This window comes from Triturus cristatus, chromosome 4_2 (assembly GCF_964204655.1).
Source record: "Triturus cristatus chromosome 4_2, aTriCri1.1, whole genome shotgun sequence".
In the NCBI taxonomy this organism is placed as follows: domain Eukaryota; kingdom Metazoa; phylum Chordata; class Amphibia; order Caudata; family Salamandridae; genus Triturus; species Triturus cristatus.
The window spans coordinates 83,024,125-83,043,212 of record NC_140586.1 but is presented as its reverse complement, the minus strand read 5'-3'; the positions used below and the strand labels follow the sequence as shown (position 1 = coordinate 83,043,212).

At 46.2% G+C, this 19,088-nt stretch overlaps 1 protein-coding gene across 3 annotated transcripts in view; it reads right to left on the bottom strand.

The window, feature by feature from the left end:
• The window catches only part of KANK2 (KN motif and ankyrin repeat domains 2), a 251,838-nt gene extending 238,724 nt beyond the window's left edge, over positions 1 to 13,114 (bottom strand). For 2 of the 3 annotated variants that reach the window (XM_085600644.1, XM_085600647.1), the window contains exons 1-2: positions 2,001 to 2,138; positions 1,267 to 1,357 (exon numbers count right to left, since the gene is read on the bottom strand). The gene's annotated coding sequence lies outside the window, so the exon portion shown is untranslated. Of the gene's footprint in view, positions 1 to 1,266; positions 1,358 to 2,000; positions 2,139 to 13,069 lie in introns of those variants that run through there. The other variant, XM_085600645.1, reaches the window with a different exon arrangement.
• Between the last annotated feature and the right edge of the window lie 5,974 nt (positions 13,115 to 19,088).

Here is a 19,088-nt window from a genome sequence, read left to right as displayed (position 1 = left end):
TTGAATGGTTTGCCATGAACTACGTATTTCATCTCCATGACAGCCCAAACTACTCTGGAGAACTTTGCTACTGCCTTGTCGGGGCTACTGGGATTATGCGGCGCTGCGGGCCAAATCATGTGGCAAAGTTATCGGAATTATATGGCCAAAAAACCACAAACTATGTGCCTCCATTTGTGACAGTATGATTCTCATCCATTTGAGCCACAAACACATAATTTGTAAAATCTGCAATTAATGCAAATTACGCAACCAAGGGCAAAACCCATAATTAAGCAGTAAACATTGCAGCCACGGAATCACAGAAATCCACTGGCCCTCACCATTATTTTATTGAAAATGTATTTATGAAAGCCCAAAAAAAATTCTAATTACAATCAGGGCCTATTGTTAGTTGCCCTTTGACGAAAACAGCTTTTTTAAGCTAATCACTACAAAGAACCATGTAATGTAAAAAAAAATACATAACAGGTAACATGTGTAATAGGGTTCTCTATTGCCTTCTCGGGATTCTGGAGACATTTACAAACCCCTCGGCTTTAGGATGGTTGCTTTTGTGGTGTTACCAGAGGCCCTCGAGGGCATAACTGGACGGTATTATTACACAGTTAACCATGATGTCAATACTTGATGCATTTACACAGTCATGCATTATGTATCCATAACTTGAACGTGTTAATTATACCTCTCATTCATTACACCAAAAGTCAGATTATGTTAGTAGCAAAGTAAATTTCAACTACTGTGAAAAGGCCATCCTAACTACAACACAAACAACTGTTTAAAGCGATTTTCTAACAGCACGGAATTAAACTTTTGTGCTTTGACTCTACTAAAATATCTTTGTTTATAAACGCCTACACATAAATGTCTCCGAGTTGTGACTCCTCCGAGGACTCATTAAGGGTAAAATGAGTCATTAGTCCGTATTAAGATAAAGGGAGTTTCTAAATTACTGCCTTAGGAGGCTAATGTCTGTAATATACATAGAGCTTAATCTCAAGATTTTATCAGCGATGAGCGGTGGGGCGAAGCACATTTTCGAATTCCAGTGGAATGTAAATATAAACATATAGAGAGAGATATACACTTCTTTCAACTATGAGTCACAAATGCTGACATACATTAAATTATACATGTACACATTTCCATACATGCATACACACGCAACTGATCAAAAAGCTCTGCAGAAAGCGCACAGGAGCAGTTATGTGCCTTGTATAAACAACACGCCACCTATATAATGTGCATTTGCGCACTGCTTACCCGCCGACGCGCCGTGTGGCCTCCAGCAGCAGCCCTGGACAGTGCAGATGTGTTCATGTGTTCGTGCCCCTGGTCTCGTCGGCGGAACTCCCTGGAAGGGGAGGGCGGATAGTTTAGCACTGAGAGCTGGGACCTGGGCAGGGGAAGGGGTGTGCGGTGGGGTTGGGGAGTGGGGGGTCAGGGTGGTTTGTGCATGTGTAGTATTTACAGTACGCTGTTAATGTCAAACAGCACAGCAGCATTCTCCCTTCTGTGATATCTCATCAGCAGACCCTGTCTATCGCTCACTTCTGATGGCGGCAGCCCCCTGCCTCTCCTACAGCCCAGCGGCTTTCGGGGCTGCCCCTAAGCCCATCCGCTTATCGCCACGTTGATGAATGCGAGCTCCACCTCAGTTTTGTTTTAGACTAATGTCTAACAGCTCAGCAGCACCGTCGCTGATGGTCACCAGCTACGTCCCACAGTAATATCTCACTACCCCTGCCTGTGTTCACACATCCGCTGTTTGGCGCTGCTGGTACCGGCCCTTCGCTCACTTCTGTTGACAAACTGAGCAGCAGGATCGGTGCACCCCTTGAGTTCCCTGCCCACAGCTAGCAGCACCCCGTTCCTCTCTTCTGCTGGGGTAACAACCTCGCAAACCCCTGCCCCCCTCCTCTTGGCTGACGCCTCAAGGCGCCTCGCCTTGTCTTGCCCGCCCAGCTGATGGCCAGCAGCACCGTGAACTTGCTCACCTCATCTGCTGCTGCTGGTCCAGAGGTCCCCCAGCTCTGGCGGTTCATCACAGCCGAGCAGATCCCTCTGAACGGGGCTGGGAGCGCCAGGGACCCTCCCCGCCCCTCTTAAAGGGCCAGCTTCAAGGCGCGGTTCAGTCTACGAGTGAAGATTTCAAAGTTTGTTCCCTCATCCTCTCCAGAGGGGTCCCAAAGAGAGGATGCTCTGTGCGCTCTTAACATTCCATGGAGTTTTACGAGGCACGGACATTTATATATTTTTTAATTGGGGGGGGGGGTCATTGCGGCGGGAAGGTGGTCGGGGTGTTCTCACATCTCATCGAGACAGGGTGAAAATGAGGTTAGAGAACGTCCCCTTCTAGAGCGCACCCAAACAGGCATGGACCATAAGTGGCCATTCTCTAGCGTTACAGAGTTATTTTCTTTTCAATCTATTTCAGCTTCATTTGGGGTGACATCTGTGAGTTTCAGCGAGATCCGGCCAACTACATCCGTTTCAGGGAGATGTCGAGGACCAGGGGGCGTTGGTGTGCTCTGGAAGCAGATGTCAACCCCTCACCCACCGAACAACCCCCACAGAAAAGAGAAACCTTACTCCTTGATGGAGAGCCAACGATGGCTTTTAGTGTTTACGTTAACTATAAAAGGGTTAGCACTGCAGACCCCATCAGGAAAAGAAACAGTAAAACTCTACATTTAATGGAAAAGCAAAATGAGAGGAAAGAGGGAGTATTTACTTTCTAACCTGGGAATTAGCCCAACTTTGCTATTGAAAGATGGCACTGTAAACAAAATTGTGGCTTTGATTTCACGTGGAATGCCCAAACCAGCGGAAACTGCTGTATGCGTCGCTTCGTGTGTGGTGATCTCTGCCCACTGAGGTGTCGAGTTTCATATATCGCTGCCGGTTCCCCACCAGAGACGAATGCATGGAACTTATTGCATTCACCATGAAAGGACCATTTGCGCCTTTGCCTAGGTGCTTCTGGTTTTACAGAGGTCAAAGGAGAAAATTCTTGGCCAGGGAAGACAGCAGGAACTGAAACAAGCATTGGCATAGCCAATAGGTCTCGCCTTTGGGACCTTATTTAGTGTTTAGACAAGCAACAGTTGATGTTGTTGCACCAAGGATATTGTACTGCATAACTAAATACTTATAAGGTTCCAAAGGCGAGACCTATTGGCTATGCCAATGCTTCTTTTCTTTTCATTTTGTTTTTTGTGCACAGTATCTCTTTCGTGATCTGATTTGGAAAGTCTCCTCTGAGGTGTAAAACGTGTGATTTGTAGGCGATCATGTTTGAAGATTACGGATTGAGTTACAGATATGAAAGCGTCTGGAACTTCTTTTAACCTGAATATCCGAATGACATTAGGAGATATAAGCCATTTATATGATTTTTAACAAATCAGCTCCACAATTTATATGACATAAAATACTATAAATCCTGAGCTCTCATTGTCGCATTTGTTGGCGCAATGAAATCTTATATAGTTTCATAAATTCAATATTAACATAGTCATGATATAACAAAAAAGAAAAATCAAGGCCCTAGTATTCCCTCCAGAGTCCTGAAATGTGGCATTCTATAGCTCGCTCTTCTTTGAGCCCAATTTTTTTAATTTATATGCCGTCTCTTTGGCTTCCATTGTACAATTTTTTCAGATTCACCTGACGTTTGGAAATTAAACTCATTATCACAGTACCCTGGGTTCTAATGTTTATATTGACACCTGCACAGAAATCCGTTTGCACCAAGTTTACTGTTGTCAGCTGCTGTGCATAGTAGTGGAGAAAAACACACTTTATGGCAGAAACTGTCTACTCTCCGAGTCCATTTATCACTCCAGGTCTTCATTAGATATGTGCCTTTGAGACCAGTGTTTCATAAAAATGATTCTCGGGGGATGCTGAGCATAGGCATGAGTGTGGCTGTTGTTTTAGTGAATGACATGTATAATAAGTGAGAGCAAGTTAGACCTTTCAGTGCGTCTAGACCATGGGTACTCACAAACTTTCTCTCGGGGGCCAAATTTACAGTGTGGTTTGTGGCCGAGGGCTGCACCGGTGGGGGCGGGGTCAGAGGGGGAGGGGTGGGGCTAAAGCAAAAAAAATTGTGACCACGAGGTTGAACACAGGTCCCTGCAGTAGACGCCTTCGTCCACTGAGCAACCCGACATACACACATCTCTCTCTCTCTCCCTCTCCCTCCCCCTCCCTCTCTCTCTTCCCCTCCCTCTCACTCCCTCCCCCTCTATCTCTCCCGCTGTCTCTCTCTCCCTGTCTCTCTCCCCTGTCTCTCTCCCCTGTCTCTCTCCCCTGTCTCTCTCCCCTGTCTCTCTCCCCTGTCTCTCTCCCTGTCTCCCTCCCTCCGTCGCCCTCCCTCCGTCACCTTTCCTCCGTCGCCCTCCCTCCGTTGCCCTCCTCCCTCTGTCTCCCTCTCTGTCTCCCCCTCTGTCTCCCCCTCTGTTGCCCTCCCTCTGTTGCCCTCCCTCTGTCGCCCTCCCTCTGTCGCCCTCCTCCCTCTGACTCCCTCTCTGTCTCCCTCTCTCCGTCTCCCTCCCTGTCTCTCTCCCTCCCTCTGTCTCCCTCCGTCTCCCTCCATCTCCCTCCCTCCGTCACCCTCCCTGTCTCCATCTCCCTCCCTGTCTCCGTCTCCCTCCCTGTCTCCGTCTCCCTCCCTCCATCTCCCTCCCTCCGTCTCCCTCCCTGTCTCTCTCCCTCCCTCTGTCTCCCTCCATCTCCCTCCCTCCGTCTCCCTCCCTGTCTCTCTCCCTCCCTCTGTCTCCCTCCCTCTCCCTCTGTCTCCCCCCCTCTGTCTCTCTCCCTCTGTCTCCCTCCATGTCTCCCCCCCTCTGTCTCTCTCCCTCTGTCTCCCTCCCTCTCCCTCTGTCTCCCCCCCTCTGTCTCTCTCCCTCTGTCTCCCTCCATGTCTCCCCCCCTCTGTCTCTCTCCCTCTGTCTCCCTCCATGTCTCCCTCCCTCTCCCTCTGTCTCTCTCCCTCTGTCTCTCTCCCTCTGTCTCTCTCCCTCTGTCTCTCTCCCTCTGTCTCTCTCCCTCTGTCTCTCTCCCTCTGTCTCTCTCCCTCTGTCTCTCTCCCTCTGTCTCTCTCCCTCTGTCTCTCTCCCTCTGTCTCCCTCTCCCTCCATCTCGTCTCCGTCTCCGTCCATCTCCCTCCCTCTGTCTCCCTCCGTCTCCCTCCCTCCGTCTCCCTCCCTCCGTCTCCCTCCCTCTGTCTCCCTCCCTCCCTCCGTCTCCCTTCATCTCCCTTCCTCCGTCTCCCTCCCTCCGTTTCCCTCCCTCCCTCTGTCTCCCTGTCTTTCTCCCTCCCTGTCTCCCTCCCTCTCCCTGTCTCTCTCCCTCTGTCTCCCTCCCTCTGTCTCCCTCTCCCTCCCTCTGTCTCCCCCCTCCCTCTGTCATCCTCCGTCTCCCTCCCTGTCTCCCTACCTCTCCCTCTGTCTCTCTCCCTCCGTCTACCTCCCTCCCTCTGTCTCCCTTCATCTTCCTCCCTCCGTCCCTCTCTCTGTCTCCCTCCCTCTATCTCTCCCTGTCTCTCCCCCTCCCTCTGTCTCCCTCCCTCTCCCTATGTCTCTCTCCCTCTGTCTCTCTCCCTCTGTCTCCCTCCCTCTGTCTCCCTCTGTCTCTCTCCCTCCCTCTGTCACCCTCCGTCTCCCTCCCTGTCTCCCTCCCTCGCCCTCTGTCTCTCTCCCTCCGTCTCCCTCCCTCTGTCTCCCTCTGTCTCCCTCCATCTCCCTCCGTCTCCCTCCCTCCGTTTCCCTCCCTCCCTCTGTCATTCTCCGTCTCCCTCCCTCTCCCTATGTCTCTCTCCCTCTGTCTCCCTCCCTCTATCTCCCTCCCTCCCTCTCTCCCTGTCTCTCTCCCTCCCTCTGTCTCCCTCCCTCTGTCTCCCTCCCTCTGTCTCTCTCCCTCTGTCTCTCTCCCTCTGTCTCTCTCCCTCCCTGTCTCCCTCCGTCTCCCTCCGTCTCCCTCCCTCCCTCTGTCACCCTCGGTCTCCATTCCTGTCTCCCTCCCTCTGTCTCTCTCCCTCCGTCTCCCTCCCTCTCCCTCCGTCTCCCTCCCTCTCCCTTCGTCTCTCTCCGTCTCCCTCTGTCTCCTTCCGTCTCCCACCCTCCGTCTCCCACCCTCCCTCTGTCTCCCTCCCTCCGTCTCTCTCTCTCTCTGTCTCCCTCCCTCTATCTCCCTCCCTCTATCTCTCCCTGTCTCCCTCCCTCTCCCTTCGTCTCTCTCCGTCTCCCTCTGTCTCCTTCCGTCTCCCACAATCCCTCTGTCTCCCTCCCTCCATCTCTCTCTGTCTCTGTCTCCCTCCCTCCGTCTCTCTCTCTCTCTCTCTCTCTGTCTCCCTCCCTCTATCTCCCTCCCTCTATCTCTCCCTCTCCCTCCCTCCCTCCCTCCCTCCGTCTCCCGCCCTCCGTCTCCCGCCCTCCGTCTCCCGCCCTCCGTCTCCCTCTCTGCCTTCCTCTCTCTGTCTCCCTTCCTCTCCCTCCCTCTCCCTCCCCCACACTGCGCCTTTCTGTCTCCCTCTCCCTCCCTCGGTCACCCTCTGTCATCTCACCCCGTGTGTGTGTGTCAGCCCTCAGCCCGGGCTGAGACAGCTTCCCAGCGCGCACACACAGCTGCACTGACTCCCAGCGCGCACACACAGCCGCACCCGAGTACTTCACAGGTCTTTAAAAGACCATTTAAATGTGAATAAGGCTTTGTTGTATTTCACCTCTTAGGCCCCTGCATCTCCACTTTGACAATCACTGGAATCTCCCGGCCCCACAGAGCAGAGTCTCAGAGTCCGGGCTGCTGCACCCGGCAGTGTTTGCTAAAACTATATATATATATTTTTAAACACAGGTAGGATGTCTGCAAGGTCCGCGGGCCGCCAAGAAAGGCTTGCCGGGCCGCTGGCGGCCCGCGGGCCGTACAATGAGTAACCGTGTTCTAGACACTAAGACACACAAGACATCAGAGACCTGAATATTTTCTAAATTTGCAAAGAGCGTTGTGTTTGGCTTCATGGTGACAGGCTTGAATCCTAGTGGGTCCAGTTAACCATTTAACCTTCAGAGGTCAAACAAACATAGTGCATTGAGTTGGGTAATTGCAAACGTCTGTTATTTAATTTAACACCAAGACACCCGAAGCTGAACATGCATAACACAGCCTTCTACCAGCCTATTTAATTTTCGTTTGTAACTAAGCACGTCCTTTTGTAATGCAACTAGTCCTATTGTAAAGCGCTCTGACACCTTCGGGTAAAGTTTGCGTTATATAAAAACGCATAACTAAATGCAAAATGCTGCAGCCTAACATGTCACAAGTCCTGGTGCCAGGCTTTACGGACATTAGTAGTTGCTCTTGAACTTGATTTTGTAGCACGTAGAGTTCTGCTTCCCAAAATATAACAACATTCGGATCATGTGATCAGGGATTTCACAAAAGTTGGTCAGAAAAACAAAAAGCTTTGCGCGTAAACGTAGTCGTGGATCATCGACACAAACGAGGTGACCGTCAATGGTAATAGAAACAGAAGCCAGACTATGCAACCTTTTCGTGCTACTGATTTAATAGCCAGTGTCATAGTGATGCAAAAGATTTTTATTTTTTTTAAATAGCGCTTTTAGAAAAAGATATATGTTACAGGTATTTACAAGTCATAGGATTTTAACGATTGACAAATCGAAGCGTGTCACTCTCATTGTTAAACAAGTACAAACAGGTCTCACTCTCAGTGTAGCCCGAGAGTTAACTGACGCTCGGTAAACAAGTGGGAGTGGTGGGGGAAGTGCGGCCGAGAGCAGGGACGCGCAGCGTTTACCTTGCGGGAGCGAGCGCGATAATTGCTAACAGATGGCACCACTCGCTCCCGCAAGGGAAACGCCTAGCATGCGCGCATTACAATTGAAAGCAATGCAAAGCGTGCACGTTTTAAGGAAAAAAAGCTGATCGATTCCAAGAGGTCCCCTCCTATGCGGCGCATGCGCGCTGCGTAGGCGAGACCTAAAAATGGGTAAGAAACTGCAAAAGAGAAAATTGAGAAAAATCTATTATATCTGGACCCTACTCTCAAAAGGGGTTGCTCAAATCAAAGGCGAGAACCTTTTATTTCTTACTAAAAAGGCAGGCAAACATGGGGTCATGGAAAAAAAACCTAAGGGTAAATATGTAGCACAGTTGTTTTCACGGGGGCACCAAGTGGACGGTCGGAGTACGACAGTTAAATGGTTCTGCGGGGGGCACACACTAGTGCTGCAGTGACACCCAGTGGTCAGAGATAATATGGCAGCAGAGGAGTGCTTAGAGAGGAGACACCGGTGCAGCAGTGCTCCCTATGTTGAGGGACTGTATTGTAGTGCTAAAGATTTATTGAGGAGATACTGATGCAGCAGTGATACCTAGATGCCAGTTTTCACATAAAAAGGATACCGAGCTGATCCTGTCGTCTGGGCTCGCTAGAAGGCAACCACTGAGAGAACCGCTGATATGATCATCGTTACCCCCACTGGCATAGGGCCATGAATAGTTACTCTCAGTTGTTTCCTAATCAGGTTTATGATACACATTTCCAGTCTATACATGTGGCACTATATGAGCTTCTAGAAGGCGCAGACGTTGGTGCAGCACGGACAGCCACTGTCAAGTCACCTGCTGATGTCCATTTGGAAGTAGGCAGGCATCTAGTGACCAATCACAGTATGGCAACTGCTACTGGGACAGCAGTGATACCCAGAGGCCAGTTACAATATGGAGTTAGTTCAGATTGTCAAGATAGCAGTCGTATCGCTGCAGTGACGCCTGGTTGTAAGACAAATTAGGTAATTGGCTGAAAGACTGGAGGAACAAGACTGCCCTCTTTTCTTACCATTTTAACATACAACCTGCAGCCCAGTGTCCAGGAAATCTCAATGTTTGGCCTAGACATGTCAACCGTAATCAATTCCCTTGTCACTAAGGCTTGAGCATCTGGCTGCCAAGCACACGTTCTGCATTCTTAAGATGCCTGAAGGGACGATGGCCGCCCTGTGGAAAATGGCCCTATGATTTCCCTTGCTACTATTGCTTGTTTATATATTCATAAGGGATATATAGAGCAGAAAAGACAGAGAGGAGGGCAAGTAATGCCGACTGCCCCATAAAGGCCCTTGACCCATAGAACAGAGGCTAGGGTGTGTTGAGGACATCCTCAACCTCCCCAGACGAACCCACATCACCGCCACCTCAGGAAGCTTCAGAAGGGATGTCAGTTCAAGATGCTGATCCACACTTACAAAGCCCTGCACAACCAAGGACCAGCATACATCAACCACCGCTTGAACTTCCACCAACCCACCAGACATCTACGCTCCCCCTCTCTCTCCTCATTCACACACCCCCTCAATCACCGAAGCAACAGTGGTGGTCACTCCTCCTACTTCACTGCCAAATCCTGGAACGTCCCCGCCCCCCTTCCTCCCCGTCACCTCCGAACCTCATCCTCTCTGCTAGATTTCAGGAAAAGACTCAAGACCTGGCTGTTCATCTGAACCCCTCCTCCGCGGGGTTCACAGCACCTGGAGACCCTCGTGAGTGATTAGCCGTGCTTTACAAATCCTGTATGATTGATGGACACTGCACACCAGACAGCGTTTAATTTAAGCCAGTGGTTTCCGGTGCTCAGCACCGGCCCTTAATTGTCAGCTCAGCACCGGCCCTTAATTGTCAACACCGGCACTTATGACAGTCTGTCACATAGTGGTGCTGTTTGTCTAATTTAGAGATGAGAATACCAACAGTTGTTTATGGATTCAATATACTTTAAAAATAACTAATACCTACAGCGCAAGCCATTCTTATAGATAAGGGGGCCTGGAATTGTCTGTTTTGTCACACTTGTAGGAGCGTCATGGTTAGTAAGTGTGTTGGTACAGTCGCTGGCAGGGGCAAAGTCTGGTGGAAGCTACAGTAGCCTCCTAAAGAGGGCCGTGTCACAATTTGTTTTCCCCAACAAATCAAGCACTGGCACTAGGTTTGCACCACTTATCATAAGAAAACCATAGGAGATACAACTTTCTCAGTACAAGCCGCATACTTCTGGAAGTTACTACCAGCCAACATTTGAAGCATCCAGGACCACACATACTGCAGAAGATAGTTAAAAACATAGCTATTTCATCTATAATTACATCATCCCACATCATAGGGCTAGGACTAGGAAAGACAATCACATCTTCAAGCTCAATCTTCAGCGTAAACTCACAGGCAACAACCCAACCAGAAAATTACTTTCTAAATGCAGGTAAGCAATGAAGGGCTCACCTACGGTTCACCTTGTTAATATTTAGTTACGCCAATTCATATATAACATTTCTGCCCCACACTAATACAATAACACTCAGCAGGCAACTGTAACTTACACCTCTAAAACTCACATAATACATATCTGCTAGAGGAGTTGTCCATCACCAGTACTTTAGCAGCCAATAATTCCACTATAACCAAACAAAAAGGCATGTAATAACTGAAGAGATCTGTGATACGCTGCCAGCCAATTAGAGGACTTTTATCTAGTCCAGCATTGCAGGTCTAAATACTGATACCCTATGACCACTTGTTTACATTTCACAATGACACTTGGATATGAGACGATAGCAACAAAAGTTCTCTCCACTTTCTCTCTCTCTCTAACCATGCCAGCTCAGGACCACAACTATAAACAACATTTAATGTTGGACATCATAGTGCAGTAACCATCCAAGCAGACTATAATCATAAGAAATAACATAAAGGGGCTTGCAGAGCTGTTCAAAGCTGCCAGCTTACCGAAAAACCACAAACTGCACCTCTCTCTCACACCTCATCATCCACCACACTGCTACGTGCAAAGACAACACGTTTCCAACCACACATCCCACATGATGTAGCTTGCTGCCCATGTGGGTAAGCACTTTAGTGCCCCACGCAGGGGTAGTAAGCGCTGCATAAATGCTGCACTACAGAACAATAGACCCTGGACTTCAGGCATAGATGTCATTCTTGGGTGCCCCCCTACACTCTTCCCTTACCGCTCACAAATTGGCTGAAAGTAGCTAAAAATAGAAGCCACTTCAAGGGAAGTAAGTGTCTTAGAGCTGGAGTCTGGCAATGGATTGAGACAGCTGGGAGAATGTGAGACAGTAAAAAGGAGGGTGAGAGAGGGAATAGGGTGGAAAAGGAGAAGCAATTAGAAGGGGGTGTGATGGGGATCTACAGAGTGGCAGATGAGGGGTGAGGGAAGTAAGGGAAAAGATGGAGAGCAGAGACAGTACGAAGGGAAGACAGGGAGGGGAGAGGAGAAACAGGAGGCAAATATTTAGAAGGTGAGAGATAGGAAATAAAGAGTGGGAGAAGGGGGTGAGATAAATAAGGGGGATAAGATGAGGGAAGTGGCAATAAGGAGAGGGGGAGGGCAGTGTGAAAGAGGAGAGAAAAGAAAAAGAAGGGGCAGATAAGGAGCAAGTGAGAGGGATAGGGAAGTGGAAAGTGGGTGTGGTTGTGGGCGATACTATGGAGTATATATATCAGGGGGACTGTGGCAGGTGAGACAATAAGTGGCAGAAGAGATGTGGGCAAGAAGGAGCGAGAGGGATGAGTGAGAAAGAGGAGAGGAATATTAAGAATAGGGGACTGGTGAGTCTACAGAGTGAGAGGGAGGAGAAAAGTGTGTGAGAGGGGATGAGAGACAGACATGGGAACCCATAGGGAGACAGGGGAAAGAAAAATGAGAGAGAGGGGAGTGCCAGACCAGGAGAAATGAGAGTGTGAGAGGGGAAACAAATTAAAGGGGTAGGGAGGGGTTACAAAGCGATAAAGGAGGGGATTAACAGAGACAAGAGAGACGACTGTGAGAGATAAGGCGCGAAAGATGGTCAACTACCGAGAGAGTACGGAGAGAAAGAGAAATGCAAGAAAGGAAAGAGAAGAGGAACTAAGAGTGAGCCGTGGAAGGGGAGAATGTGCGAGTACGAAAGAGAGGTGGAAGAGGAGAGTGAGAGTAGAAAGGAGAGAAGAGATAGTGAGAGGGGAAGGAGAGAAGAGATATTGAGAAGAAAATAAACAGAGTGAGAAAGAAGTGAAACCAGACGATGAAAAATAAACTAAAAGAGTCGGTAAGAGAGACACATAGACGACAGGGTGTGGAGAATAGGATAGAGGGAGAAAGAGAGGGAAAATGAGAGAAGAGGAAAGGCAGGGGCGGGGAGACGGTAGGCAGATAGAGAAACGACAGGTGGGAAGGTTATAGGGAAAGAGAGAAAAGGAGAGGAAGACAACGTAGAGGGAAGGGGAAGAAAGTGGGGACGGGAGTGGGAGAAAAAGAATGGGGAGAAAACAGTTATAATGGGATAATGAGAGCAGTCTGAATGGGGAGAGAATGAAGAGAGGGTCGCAAGAAGAGAGAAAGGGATGAAACAGTGACAGGGCGGGGACACAAAGCCTGCATGTGTGAGAGGGTACAGAATCAACGGAAAAAGGACTTGTGAGAGTGTAAAAAGCAGTAATGAGTTGCGGAAGGAAAAAGGGGGAACCGTTGTCCTATGACGAGGGCAGACATCACATGCCAGAGGTCGAACTATCCTTTAGCAAGACCGACCCACACCATCATCCTCCCCAGGTCAAGAAACGAAGACCAACGGTTTAGACAAATATACTGTTTGCTGAATGTATTTGATATTTATTTCAAGCGGTTAGTTTTAACTCCATGAGTGTGTTACAGCTGTCATCTATAGATAAATATCGAGGCCACAAGTAACTGAACTGGAGTAGCCTGTGCCTCAGTCCAGATGCTATCCCCGGACAACCAAAATCGCCGAGATGCTGGTCTTATGGCCTATTGAGGGCTATGTCGGTTGCACACAAAACATATAAATAAATCTATAACAAATGTTAGCGGCGCAGTCCGCAGCAGCACCGCCGAGAAGACAGGATTAACCACGGCTAAGAGTATAAATAGCACAGTTTGGAGCGCTCGAGCACGGCAGGATGCGGCTCCCTCGGCCTGCGTGCGCTTCGGCGCGCCATTAGCCGCCCACGCGCCGGTACTTACGCTTGGGAGAAGCCATCTCTGCTCGAGCGGCAGCGGATCTTCCCGGCGGAGGGCAGGCAGCTGAGGCGCGAGCCCCACGTCCAGCCGCGCGGCGTCGAGCGGGCGTCACGGCACGTGGGACAGCACCATCTGCTGGGGATGAGCCGCGGGGCAGTTGTCAGGCTGCAGCACGCATGCGCATTGCTGCGTGTGGCGGTCCAATGTTGCTCATCCAATGTAGCACTGTAAGCTTCCTTTGGCCACAGAGATGGTACCATATGTAAGTATCGGCATTCCATTCACAAACATCCAAGGGGTATAGCACGAGCTAGCAGCAGTGCAGGCTTCACTTATGCACACAAGAGCAACATAACTAAAAGTTCCCTCACAAACAGAATATGTAGTGCACACACCGCACCAGCGCTAGCTTTCCTCGCAGGAAACAAGGTACTACAGTGCAAATTCCCCTCACACAAAGCTAGTTCACAGGGCTCATCACTGAAAGCTTTATACAAAGAACAGTATGCAGCAGAGCAAACTACCCTTGTGCAGTAACAAAAGGTGCAGCACGTGCATGACAGCTTATGCTGGACATAACCAGAATCCAGTAGCAACATTAGTTTCCACCACATGCACATAGCAGGAACCATACACGCATAATATAACAACAGAGAGGACAGAGAGGAAATCATTAATGCAGTCCTCCCCAAAGGAAAATCTGTTAGTAATTCTGGGGTGCTGTTCCGCTTCACCACCACCAGAATGCAGACTTGACTGGTAGGGCCAATGTCATCCATTCCTCATCGTGATCCTGTGTAAAGGATGCAATAGCCTTGACTCACGTTGGTGGTATGCTTCATCAACGGGCTAGCTCCTCGCTGGGTGGGTGGTTAAATACCCAGCGGGCTCCCAAAAAGTGTTGCTCTTTCGCGGAGATATTTTCTCTTCCTGGCTTGGTAGTTACCCGAGCTCAGGTAACTGCCATATTTGAGTGGGTTAAGAAGGAAAGATAGACTGGGTAAGGGTGCAGTTAAAATTGGCTACGGGCCCTCCCTTGACACTGTTTATTCCTGAGGAGTGTTCGTGCTAAGATTAAAAAACAGAACTGAACTAATCAAGCACAGAAATGAGCCGGTGGTTTTTGGTGTGGTTGACATGTTTCGTGCCCCTAATCGCCCCAGTCACAGGCATTTAATTAGAACCAGAAACAACCCTAATCTACTTAGCTTGGTTTTGTTTTAAAACATAAAATTACCAGTATCTTAAAGAATGCACTCAATTTACTTCAAGTTAAGTGAAAGGAAATTAAAGAGTAAGAACAATACTGTTAAAGCCCCATGACCGATTTGGTTTGTATAATGGCCCCTTTAGGGTAAAGTCAGAGCTGGGAACCCTCAACAAAATGGATGCGGAGGGAGCGCAGCGGACGTCCTACCCTCTTTCTGAGGTTCCTGAACAGTCATACAGGTAGCAGCAGTGAAACATTTTCTCACAAGCATACAAAAAGTACAGCAGATATGCAAGTTCCTTTGTGCAACAACAAGTACCACTAACCAGTCGTGGCACAAGTTTCCAAAACAGTTACAGTGCGTCACAGCACTGACAACAGCAGTGCAATCTTCAAATGCAAACACAGGTCTTTTGGATGTTTCAGGCATTAACATTTGGGGCCCTGTAACCCATTTTGCATTGTGTAACAAACAGGGTAGCATTTGTTTTACATTATTATTTCAGCAGCACTGGCAGTATCATGGTAAAAAATACAGTTGACAAAAATAGCACGTAGAAAATGTCATTTACCACAATATTGTGCTCCTACACTTATATGGTAATTAAGTACAAAAATATATAGCTGACACTAATATCATTCAAAAATAGACAAAAATGTAATAATAAAAAAATATAGTTTAAAGTAGTAAATGTAAAATATTTTAATATATAAATGTAATATAATGTAAATTAAATATATTCCACTAATATGTATTAATATATACAAATATATATTTATATAAACACACAGATACATTGGTTTAAATGTATATGTGAATAAGACAGCTAGTCTGTCGAAACGCGTAACGATTGCTGAATAAATCTATTAGGTTTATAATTTGAGAGTGCGTCTTCCTTGAGGATCAACAAGTGTGGATTATACTTTCCGGGAGACCTGCCCGGCGCAACGCACCATCTGTCTATGGGCCACGACTCCGGCAAACAAGATCGTTTTTTGTGGGAAAAAAATATATATATATATGTATACATAATTGAATTGTCGGTTTGTTTGCCCCTCATCGAATGTCTCGGCTCACCTCCGAAGAAGATCAATGCTGATCGAAACATGTTAGGACTCTGCCGGTAATTCATTAAAGGGATTGAATTCGCTGTGGAGTGTGGCTGTCTCCTTTTCCCAGGAAGAGGTGTTTGTTGTATATTAAACGGCGTGGTTCAGCCGTGAGCCTGCACCGCCAGCAAGTGTGCCTAATTTGCCCGAAATGGAACGTTTGTGTGTGATCGCTGAAAGCGCAAGGGCAATGGCACTGCCGAAGACTGACTTTGGCATGGTTCTCGGTCGCCTTGAAAGTGGGCGATTTGAGACGCAGTGAACCCGGAATGCGATAACATCATTAAAAGACATAATCCACTGGAGGATACAAAATGCGGAGGGACTTAAAACCGCAAGTACCATAATACATCTGGTTTACCCATCTGGGCGTCCACTAGGAGGCGAGCAGTATAAGAACTGGTAATTGAATTGTCGGTTTGTTTGCCCCTCATCGAATGTCTCGGCTCACCTCCGAAGAAGATCAATGCTGATCAAAACATGTTAGGACTCTGCCGGTAATTCATTAAAGGGATTGAATTCGCTGTGGAGTGTGGCTGTCTCCTTTTCCCAGGAAGAGGTGTTTGTTGTATATTAAACGGCGTTGTTCAGCCGTGAGCCTGCACCGCCAGCAAGTGTGCCTAATTTGCCCGAAATGGAACCTTTGTGTGTGATCGCTGAAAGCGCAAGGGCAATGGCACTGCCGAAGACTGACTTTGGCATGGTTCTCGGTCGCCTTGAAAGTGGGCGATTTGAGACGCAGTGAACCCGGAATGCGATAACATCATTAAAAGACATAATCCACTGGAGGATACAAAATGCGGAGGGACTTAAAACCGCAAGTACCATAATAAATCTGGTTTACCCATCTGGGCGTCCACTAGGAGGCGAGCAGTATAAGAACTGGTAATTGAATTGTCGGTTTGTTTGCCCCTCATCGAATGTCTCGGCTCACCTCCGAAGAAGATCAATGCTGATCGAAACATGTTAGGACTCTGCCGGTAATTCATTAAAGGGATTGAATTCGCTGTGGAGTGTGGCTGTCTCCTTTTCCCAGGAAGAGGTGTTTGTTGTATATATGTATACATATATATATATATATGTGTATATATATATATATATATATATATAGTGTAACAATTATTAAAACAATTTCTTTTACAGTATATAAATGTAAATTTAGTAATACGTAATTATATTGATATATTTCTGTAGTAATACATTTAAAATATTAATATGTTTTATATATATATATATATATATTTTTCCCAACAAATTTGGGTATATAAAAATATATCCTGAGGTCATAAAGACATATTAGTAAACATCACCATGACTTCTCTGAGCTAAGGAAACAGCCTATAGTAGTTCAACTGGCATCATATATCAATCTGTTAAATCTTGTTATCTAAAAAACACTTTGCGATTGGAAAGATAAAACATATGCATTTAAAAAAACATCTAACTAATTCATTGATCACCGGAGCACCCTCCATCATCACCCCCAGCAATGCTATCCTTTAGCTAAAACCTAATATTCCTGCAAGCTATGAAGTCAGATCTGCATTCTTATTGTGTACAGAAAAGTCAGTGCTCACCACGGTATGGGCATTTAAAAGTATACAGTTGTAGCCAGGTCTAAAATTGTGCCTAACAGTTTACTTTCCTTATTTTCCAATCACCTAAATACCACTATAATTATGTGTTTGGAAGCCCATATTACCTCACTTAGTCCACGCTTCAATGACAAACATATGCGTTTTCCCCATGCTATACACACTCAAAATGCCTGGTTCCCCACTGCTCTACTCACTGCGTCTCCCAGTATTAACGCCTTCCCTACTTCTGAAATTAGTCTTGCTGCAGTATCTATCTCCACAGGCATTTTATAGCCCATGCAATTGTGCTAATTATGCTCACCTGATCTTCCCCTGCGCAACATTTTTGAATTTGAACGGCTTGAAATGCCATGACGGTATGTATATCTATAACTATACTCCACATAGTCTTAAGCAAAACCTCTTTCCCTTCAATATTTATTCAGAGATTCCTAAGTTTCAATGAAGTAGAATTCAATCCTAAAAAAATCTCTTTTTGAAAAAGAGGTCACATTTTATATTTATAACATTTGAGAAGAAAATAATGCTACGGCTCGTCATCCAGGATGGAACCAATAACTCTCAATTTTCAAGTCATTGGTTGTATTTTCTGTTGTGCTAACCCCAATTTCTATCATGCATCAAGTTTTTAGGTATATCATGAGGAACCTGGCATACTCTGTGAGTTTATCCATCTATTCTTGTTACCTCCAAATGAAAAAAGCATAAAGGCAATCTGAGCCCAGCCTTACTCAATTCGTAATGCATCATGGTCATGCTTATTCTAAAAAAAAGTATTTCTATCATGAATATAAGTATTTATTCAAGACCAAAATTAAATTAATAACTTATTTCCCATTCCGGGATCAAATCTATGGCTTCCATCGTACCAATTGTAAGTTGCACTTTACCACTGTATTATCTCCATTTCGTTCCTTGCGTCTAATCTATATGTATTTAACACTGACACTTGATCTTGGCCATAAGAAAATTATTATAATTCCCTCATTATTTTAAATTCAAATCCATATACATTCTATTAAACCAGGGTCGAGATCAGGGGTGTTCTAAAAAAAAATAATAAAGTAAATTAAAATTAATACATCATGGTCATGATTATTCTAAAAATAGAATTACTATCATGAATATAAGTATTTGTTCAAGACAAAAAATAAAAATTAAATCAATTACTGATTCCCCTCTCCAGGATTGAACATATGACTGCTATCATACCAATTTTAAGTTGGACTTTACCATTGTGCTATCTCCATTTCGTTACCTTGCATCTCAGTTCTATGGATTTAAAATTGACACCTGACCTTGACCATATCAAAATTAATGTTATTTTCCCATTATTTAAATTTCAAATAAGTATACATTCCATTAAACCAGGGTCGAGATCAAGGGTGATCTCAGAAAAATAACGTAAATAAGAATGAATGTGAGTAAGGCTATAGCCCCAAGTTTGAATAGATTGAATCTCCGGTGCTCCATTTTATGTTAATCCGATGCATTAATTTAGTGTTATCCTAATTATATATAAAACAACAGATCTCTTTAATCTAATGATATATATTCTATAAAGGGGAAAATAAATGCCTACATCATCATATACAGTTCCCTATCAATGTTCAGACCATACCGAACTGTTCTTAATTCATTGATCCAAAATGTTTCTCTGATTCTTATTTTCTTATCCAAATCTTCACCTCTTCCATCTTAAGTGACATGTTCTAGACCCATGCATCAAATAACTCCCATTCAATGATTTTATGATTAGCCCGATGGTGTGTAGCCATTGGATACTTGACAATACAGTTTTTAATGGCCCTTAGATGTTCCATCCAACAAATTTTCACTTTTCTCACAGTTGAACCTGCATATATCTTTCCACAAATATACGTCATAGAATATGAACAGTTACAGGTATTACAGTTGATAAAATAAGCTATCACATACTTCCTACTTTTGTTACTATCAGTAAAGATGCTTGTACCATCCACTATATGTTGACAACAAATGCAATTGTTCAATCAATCAATCAAGCATTTGTATAGCGCGCTACTCACCCGGAGGGTCTCAAGGCGCTTGGGGGAGGGGGGTCCGCTACTGCTCGAACAGCCAG